The following is an 8,920-nucleotide window of genomic DNA, read 5'->3' as shown; positions in this document are numbered from 1 at the left end:
CCTGGGCACACTGCTGGCTCCTGTTCAGCCGGCTGTCAATCAACCCCCCCAGGTCCCTCTCTGACTGGCAGCTCTCCAGCCACTCCTCCCCAAGCCTGTAGCGCTGCTGGGGGTTGTTGTGGCCCAAGGGCAGCCCCCGGCATTTGGCCTTATGGAAACTCCTCCAGTTGGCCTCAGCCCATGGCTCCAGCCTGTCCGGGTCTCTCTGCAGAGCCTCCCTACCCTCGAGCAGATCAACACTCCCACCCTTTTTTGTGTCATCACTCATTGCCATGTTTCCTTCTGTGTCTAGCAGGGGATGGAGGCTCTCTCTGGTCTTTCTTTTGCTGTTGATGTACTTATTGAAACATTTCTTGTTATCCTTGACTGCTGAAGCCAGATTAATTTCTAGCTGGGCTTTAGACCTCCTGATTTCCACCCTGCATAGCCTCACAACATCTTTGCAATCACCATGAGTCACTGGCCCCATCTTCTAAAGGCTGTAAACTCTCCTTTTCTCCCTGAGTTCCAGCTAAAGCTCCCTGTTTAGTCAGAGTGGCCTTCTCTGGCATTGGCTTCTCTTACAGCACCTGGGGACCGCCTGCTCCTGTGCCATTAACACTTCTTAAAGAGTGCCCAGCCTTCCTGGACCCCTATACTCCTCAGGACCATCTCCGAAGGGATCCTGTTAAGCAGGTGTCCAAACAATTCAAAGTCAGCTCTTTGGAAGTCCAGGATGTCAGTTCTGCTGCTGCCTCTCTTGGTCTCTCTAAGAATAGAGAACTCTATTATTTCATGATTGCTGTGCCCTAATCGTCCTCCAATTGCCACATCATCCACCAGCCCTTCCCTGTTCTCAAAGAGGAGTTCCAGAGAATTGAGTACACTGTCCTGTTTTTGGCTGGGATAATTTTCTTGAGCTGAGAGAGACCATACCTGGAGCGTATGACATGGATTTCAGCCAGGGTAGAATTAACTTTCCTTGAGCTGGGAGGGAAAACAGCTGGATTGCCGGACCTGCATTAGACATTGGAATATTCCATATCATGTGACTTTATGCTTGAAATATAAAGAAGATGGGTTCTTTCATTTTGGCTTCTGGTCAGCGCACAGGATTTTTCAATCTCTCAGTATCTCTGCCAGGGAACGGGCTGTCTACTAGTCATCAGGTGGTGAGCAACTGCATTGTGTATTACCTGTTTGGACTTCCTATTATTACTGTGGTTTTGTTACTATCACTAAACTTTTTTTTATTCAACCTATGAGTTTTTCCTTTCTATCTCTCCCCTATTTTGCCAAGAGGAAAAAATGTGAGTAACTGGCTCCATGGTGATTAGATTCCAGCTAAGCTCAAGCCACAATAAGCACTCTTAGCAAGTTTACAAATGACATCAAGGTGTGTGGTGCACTTGACACACTGGAGGGTAAGAATACTATCCAGAGGGACCTGGACAGACTTGAGAGGTGGGCCCATGCAAACTTCATGAAATTCAACAAGGCCAAGTGCAAGGTCCTGCACATGGGTCAGGGCAGTCACAAGCACAAACGCAGGCTGGGTGAAGAGTGAATTGAGAGTAGCCCTGTAGAAGACTTGGGATATTAGAGGATGGAAAACCAACTATGAGCTGGCAACGTGCGCTCACAGATGAGAAAGCCAACCGTATCCTGGGCCCCATCAAGAGAAATGTGGCCACTAGGTTGATTGTGAGGAATCTCTCCCTCTACTCTGCTCTTGTGAGACCTCATCAGGAGTACTGTATCCAGCTCTGGGGTCCCCAACATAAAGATGTGGACCTGTTCAAGTGGATCCAGAGGAAGACCATGAGAATGATCAGGAGGCTGAAGCACCTCCCTTAGGAGGACAGGCTGAGAGAGTTGGGGTTGTTCAGCCTGGAGAAGAGAAGGCTCTGGAGAAACTTTATGGCAGCCTTCCAGTACTTAAAGGGGGCTACAGGAAAGATGGGGAGGGACTCTGCATCAGGGAATGTAATTGTAGGATAAGGGGTACAGTTTTAAACTGAAAGAGGATAGATTTATACTAGACTTAAGGAAGAAATTATTTCCTGTGAGGATCATGAGACATTGGCACAGGTTTCCCAGACAGATTGTAGCTACTCCCTCACTGGAAGAGTTCAAGGGCAGGTTGGATGGGCCTTTGGTCAAACTGATGTTGTGGAAGGTGTCCCTGTCCATGGCAGGGTGGTTGGAACTAGGTGATGTGTAAAGTCCCTTCCAACCCAAACCATTCTATGGTTCTATGGTATGTCAAAACTAACAAAATGTCTATTTTTATGAGAAAGATTTACAAGTGAGAAATATTATCTATATCAAATCATTTCAATCAAGTCACTGCTCACCAGTCATATTATGCTTTAAATGGATATAGGTTTTTTAAAATGCATTGAGATGTTTTGTATTTGTTGCTAATCAGCACTATTTTGGAATGTATGTTATTTGTTACAGTTTCTAGTTTTGAAAAATCTTGACTGTATTTGCAGGTTCTGAAAAAATGAATGAGGGATTCTATTTAAACATATAGTAAAATCCCTATGTCTCATTGTCAAGTGCATGTAGTGTGTTTTGAGAGGGTTATTTTTATTGCTTCTAAAATATTTGTTATTACATTTTTAAGGCAATTTAAATTTTGTTATTATGTGCCATAATGACATCTATTTCAACAGAGTGAGACAAGATCAGACAGAAATCATTAGTATTTCCTGGACTCCAATCTGAAACTCAGAAATATCAACAATGGTTCACTGGTTTGAGTGCTTCTCTCTTACAATATTTTTAGCAATATCATACTAACACCCCCCCCCCCAAAAAAAACCAAAAAAAACCCCAAAAACAAAAAACCACCACCACAAAACCTACATATTCTGGCTCCTGTAATGAAAAACCTGAAACTAAAATAAAATTAAGTCTGTGTATATGTGTGTGCATGTGCAAAGTGGTACTTTGTAAAACCAGAATTAGGGAAAATAGAACAATATTTCATACAATGACTGCAATTAATAGCATGTATGTGAGGAAAAGATGTGAAGACAAATGATATGTGGGTGTTTCTGTGCCTACAAAAGTGGAATGGAGATTACAAACTGGATAAAAAAATAAATAATCCGGTGCCATCAGCACTGAGAAGAACTGCCAAAGATGCCAGCTTCATCATTTACTTCAGCTGTGCACCTGGAAATGCCACCTGGATTGTCTGTCACTGCAGCAGTTTCAGAAAGGTCTGAATATTCAGCCAGTGAGTATTCTCATGCTTTATCTGCTAAACATTTTAATTACTTTTGCAGCTAATAAATGACAGAGGAAAAAAATGCCTCTAGGATTTGGCTCTGTAAGCAATAGGGGTTGCAGTGGTTAAGAGTAACTTAATCTACTGCGCCAACAGATGCATCAGTAGACTGCATCAAGCAATCAAATAAGGATTAAAGAAAAAGTCACATTGGCTTTAGTTTTCTTAGTTTGACTGCTTGGCATACATTGGAGAAAACAATTAATTCAGGCTGTTTCTAACAAAGAACAACCTCAGAAGTTTTAGTATTTATGAGCACACCAGCTGAAATGCAACCTCCTTAAAGTTTCTTTAAATTTCCCATAATAAAAAAGGGATATAATAATAAGTGTTTTTCACGGGGAATAGCTGTTGTTATATATTAATACCATTAACATTCAAAAGAAAAAACAGCCAGGTGAAGCACCACGGCTGTAGACTTAATTAAAGCACAATATTGAAGGATGATGAACAGTTGAAAAGAATTGGAGAAAGTAGGGGCTGATTATCAAATCACACAGGTTGTGGCAGCTGGTCACTGTCTTGGTGATTCCAGACTAACTGGATTTAAAACAAATGAAGGAAAATTCAAAAGGGAAGGCCTGAAAAATCATAAGACTATGCCTACATTGATACAGTAAATTTCAACATTGCTCTGAGCCCTTGCTCTCCGAATCTCCATAGTTCAATCTTTTGGCTGTTCATCCTGAAATCTCTGCGGAATTTCTGAGGATGAGATCACAGAATCACAGAATCATCTAGGTTGGAAAAGACCTTGAAGATCATCCAGTCCAACATTAACCTAACATTGACAGTTCCCAACTACACCAGATCCCTAAGCCAGATTTAACTCCATTCACCACAACTCTCCGGGCCTGGCCATCCAGACAGTTTTTTACCCAGCAAAGCATGTGCCCATCCAAGCCGTGAGCAGCCAGTCTCGCCAGGAGAATGCTGTGGGAAACGGTGTCAAAAGCCTTACTAAGGTCAAGGTAGACAACATCCCCAGCCTTTCCCTCATCCAATAAGCAGGTCACCCTGTCGTAGAAGGAGATCAGGTTTGTCAGGCAGGACCTGCCTTTCATAAACCCATGCTGACTGGGCCTGAGCGTCTGATTGTCCATGATATGACTTTTAATGGCACTCGAGATGACCTGCTCCATGACCTTCCCTGGCACTGAGGTCAGACTGAAAGGTCTATAGTTTCCTGGATCATCCTTTCTGCCTTTCTTGTAGATGGGTGTCACATTTGCCACCCTCTAGTCCAATGGGATCTCCATGGTTAACCACAATTTCAGGTAAATCGTGGACAGTGGCTTGGCGAGCACATCTGCCAACACTTTGAGCACCCTTGGGTGTAACCCATGATGAATCCTGCTTCTTTTGTCTTCTGCTTCTATCCATTGGAGTCTTTTTTATCCACTGCGGTCATACTTTTTTGCAAGTAATAACAGACCTGGAAGCAGAAATAAACAGTGTACAACCTGTTATTAAGAGACCCACAGATATGAATCTAAGACTCAGACTCTGCTTAAGGAATTAGATTTGTAGTCTATGAATGTAGAAGTATGGTTTTCATGACAGCAAAAGTGTAGGAAGGTTCACAGTTGTGAAGTACCTTGAAGACATTATGAAGAAGACTGTGTGGTACAGAGGGACATGCAGAACAGAATGGAGGAACTCAGTGGAGAATACAATAGAGTAAGATCATCTCAGCAATTATATTTTTTTTGTGATCTCCAGTTTACCACTGAGGGTCATAAGGAAACCACAGGATATGCAGTACTGGTAACCATGATGAAACAAGATCGGGGCACAGATAAAGGTTTGACCTATGTTGAGACAACACAAAACTGGTTTTACATGTAAATAACTGGGTAATAGCCAAGCACCCAGAAAATAGGGGATTGTGAAAAAAAAATCTGGTTTGTAAAAGAAAGTATCAATACTTAGGTCATTCCTTAGTGTATGTTTCAGGACTGCTGAAGTTCATTAGAAAGATCTAAATTTTAGAATGTTATGGAAGAAGTGTCAGGATTTATACACAAACAGACTCACTGAGCAAGAAAAGAAAAGGAGGCAGATGGCCTCAATAATATGGGGCCCAAACCCAAATGAAGTGTATATCGTTAAACATATCAGAGTCAATGAAGAGTCCTGTGAACTCCTTTTGTTTACCCAAGTTCAACAGGAGGTTTAAAGTGAGATTAAACAAGGATGCTCTTCTATGTCAAACTTTCCCTAGATTGGAAACCTCTGCAGTGTTTAAAATAAGACTTTACAAGAATATTCTTCATTGTGTGTGCCTTGATAGATTCTACATATTGTCATATAAAGCCATTTGTACAATTAGATGATTTCTTTCCAATCTGTCATATATAAAATCAAATTACACTTTAAGTAGTTTATTCTAATTTTGCTTTCCAATGTGCTTAGCAGAAGACAATAAAACAGAAGAAAACCTGTAAGAATGCTGCTAATGTGTTTTTGAGGACAGAAGGTGCCCATTCCATAATGAGAAGGGGCATGGTAAAGTGATATTATCTTCATGATTACCTATGTGATGAAGAAATTTCTTTTAGAAGATACAACATCTCTTCCCATGGGTACTTAGACAGCTCCTTATCCTCCTTTCTTTTTGACAAGTATCTATGGGGAACTACAGGCCAGTCAGTTTTACCTCTGTGCCAAGCAAGATCACGGAGTAGATCGTCCTGGAAACTATGGTAGGGCATATGGAATATAAGGAGGTGATTGGTGACAGCCAATGCTTCACTAAGGGCAAATTGTGTCTGACAAATTTAGTGGCCTTCTACAACAGGGTTACAGTGTCGGTAAATAATGGAAGAGCCACTGACATCATCTACCTGGACTTGTGCAAAACATTTGATACTGTCCCATATGACATCCTTGTCTCTAAATTGAAGAGATGAAGTTTTGATGGATGGAGCACTGTGCAGATGGGAATTAGCTGGATGGTCACTCTCAAAGTGAAGTAGTCAATGGCTCAATGTCCAAGTGGAGACCAGTGACAAGTTGTGTTCCTCAGGGGTCAGTGTTGGGATCAGTACTCTTTAACATCTTTGTTGCTGACACAGACAGTGGGATCAAGTGCACTGTCAGCAAGTTTGTGGATGACACTAAGCTCTGTGGTGCGGTCAACATGGTGGAGGGAATGGATGTGCCATCCAGAGGAAACTGACAGGCTTGAGAGGTGGGCCTGTGCAAACCTCTTGAAGATCAACAAAGCCAAGTGCAAGGTCCTGCACATGAGTCAGGGATGGGTGGAGTAGATTGAGAACAGCCCTGAGGAGAAGGACTTGGGAGTAGCAATGGGTGGAAAACTGACCTTGAGCTAGAAGTGTGTGCTCGCAGCCCAGAAAGCCAACTGTATCCTGGGCTGCATCAAGAGAAGTGTGGCCAGCAAGTTGAGGGAGGGGATTCTCCCCCTCTACTCTGCTCTTGTGAGACCCCACCTGTGGTATTGTGTCCAGCTCTGGGGGCCCCAACATAAAGACATGGACCTGCTCGAGCAGGTCCAGAGAAGGGCAATGACAATGATCAGGGGCTGGAGCACCTCCCTTATGAGGACAGACTGAGAGAGTTGGGGTTGTTCAGCCTGGAGAAGAGAAGGCTCCAGGGAGACCTTATAGCGGCCTTAGAGGGGGCCTACAGGAAAGATGGGGAGAGACTTCTGACCAGAGAATGTAGTGATAGGACAAAGGGTAACAGTTTTTAACTGAAAGAGAGTAGATTTATACTAGACATAAGGAAGAAATTATTTACTATGAGGGTGGTGAGACACTGACAGAGGTTGCCCAGAGAAGCTGTGGCTGCCCTCTCCCTGGAAGTGTCCAAGATCAGGCTGGATGCAGCTTTGATCAACCTGATCTAGTGGAAGGTGTGACTGCCCATGGCAGGGTGTTTGGAACTGGATGATCTTTAAGGTCCCTTCCAACCCAAACTATTATACGATTCCATGATTTCCACAAAAGCCTTTGTATTCCTCCAAGAAGACAAACTGTTATTGATGAAGGTGGTATGGGGCAAAATACAGATTTTTCTTTATTCCTTGCTAACATAAAGAGATATGACCCCATCTAGTAAATAAAGTTAATTGAGAGGTGTTTGGGAATTCATCATTAGAAATCTTTTTCAGATAAAAATCATGTCCATTACAAAATCTGGATGTTCCTTTCCCAGTTCATTGATTAAAAAAAAAAAAAAAAAAAAAAAAAAAAGAAAAAAGTATTAATTGTCAGATTTTTTTGTTCTGTTGTAGAAATGATGCTGAGCTGCTTTGAACAGAAACATTTCTCAGATATGCCTAGTTCCAAATTAGAAAATACGGAAAGATTTGCTGTTTATATAGGCTGAGATTTTCTGTCATCCATATATAGAAAAGACCATAAGCAGCACTTTCCGACTTAATTATGTGTACGTAATGTGTCCTTGACAGATGGCACACATTTCTTAACTTAAAAACTTGGTATCAGAGAAATGTTCAATGGAATTTTAGCTTCTTTTAATATTGTTTGGAAGCTTAATAAGAGCTGGAGATCCATTTTCACATGAGAACTAGTTGTACCACAGAGTACAGGTGGGGAACCCCTGAATTACTTCAGCTAGTACTTGCTAGGTATGACTTTAAACATATTTCAGCTTTCTTATAGCATGACAACGGTCTCAGGAGTCTGCTCAAATCCGCTAAATCTGGTAAACATGTATAATGATCACACAAATTAACAACAATTGTTGAAAGACTCCTGCCATGAATCCATGGCTGCAAAATGAGCAAGAGAAGATTTGAGCAAATTATTTGCCTTTTATTCTTATTTTTAAAATAAGAAGACTGGACCTGGATTATTTGACTTCTAAAATGCAAGGTAATAAAAAATAGTAATAGTTTAATCTGTGTGTCCTTATTGTTAAATATGAAAATTCATGAATTATCCTCCATAAGTTCCTGAAATTTATTCCACTATGAAAAAATATTGAAAAAGTGAGTGAATTTATGTTAAATAAAGAATTTGCAAGTGGAAAAAAACAAAGTGTGAAAAAAAACAGAATGAAAGGCATTTATTGTTATTATACCCACTCTTCCTTCAAACTATTAATATATATATAAATATTAAATTAGTTTGCATAGTACTTTTCTGTTTTTTCCCCAAATTTGAAGTTAAAAAATTAGTTTAGAGTGATAATCCCTCAATATCTCACAATTTTTGGACCCTGTACCATAGTACACTCAAACTCTGGTAATGGGCAAATAGGTAAGACATGTTATAAGTGATGGCAATAATTTTTAATTAGCATAATTGAAATCTCAACAGTGCAATCAAAGAATTACCATTAGTCCAGATATGCCATTCTACACAGAATAACTAGTCGTTACTACTACCTGTATTAAAAAACGTTACTGTTGCATAGAAAGATAAGAATCTGATCATTAGAAAAATTGCTGTTGTAGCTAAACCAAGTGAAAACAGCAGCAGCAGGCAGGTTAAGTTCAGAGGGAGTAAGCCTGGGACTCCTCAGTTATTGAGGCCTTGCAAACTCAGTACAAAGCTGGTGTCCTGTGACAACCAAGGTCAATATTGTATCCCTGGGCTCCAAAGTTACCTCTCTGATTGACAGAAATATGTCCTTGTTACTTGCAAA

General features: G+C 41.0%; 1 long non-coding RNA gene across 1 annotated transcript in view; it reads left to right on the top strand.

Moving 5' to 3' along the window:
- Positions 1-1,867, top strand: part of LOC113476778 — an 18,417-nt gene extending 16,550 nt beyond the window's left edge. Inside the window, exon 3 of the long non-coding RNA XR_003397782.1 lies at positions 1,280-1,867. This is a non-coding gene — a long non-coding RNA (uncharacterized LOC113476778). The remainder of the gene's footprint in view (positions 1-1,279) is intronic.
- The last annotated feature ends 7,053 nt before the right edge of the window (positions 1,868-8,920 follow it).

Source organism: Athene cunicularia (genome assembly GCF_003259725.1).
Source record: "Athene cunicularia isolate RWA chromosome 2 unlocalized genomic scaffold, athCun1 chr2_part1, whole genome shotgun sequence".
Lineage (NCBI taxonomy): Eukaryota > Metazoa > Chordata > Aves > Strigiformes > Strigidae > Athene > Athene cunicularia.
Note: the sequence above shows the minus strand (reverse complement) of the source record. Positions and strands in the feature narration are given on the sequence as shown.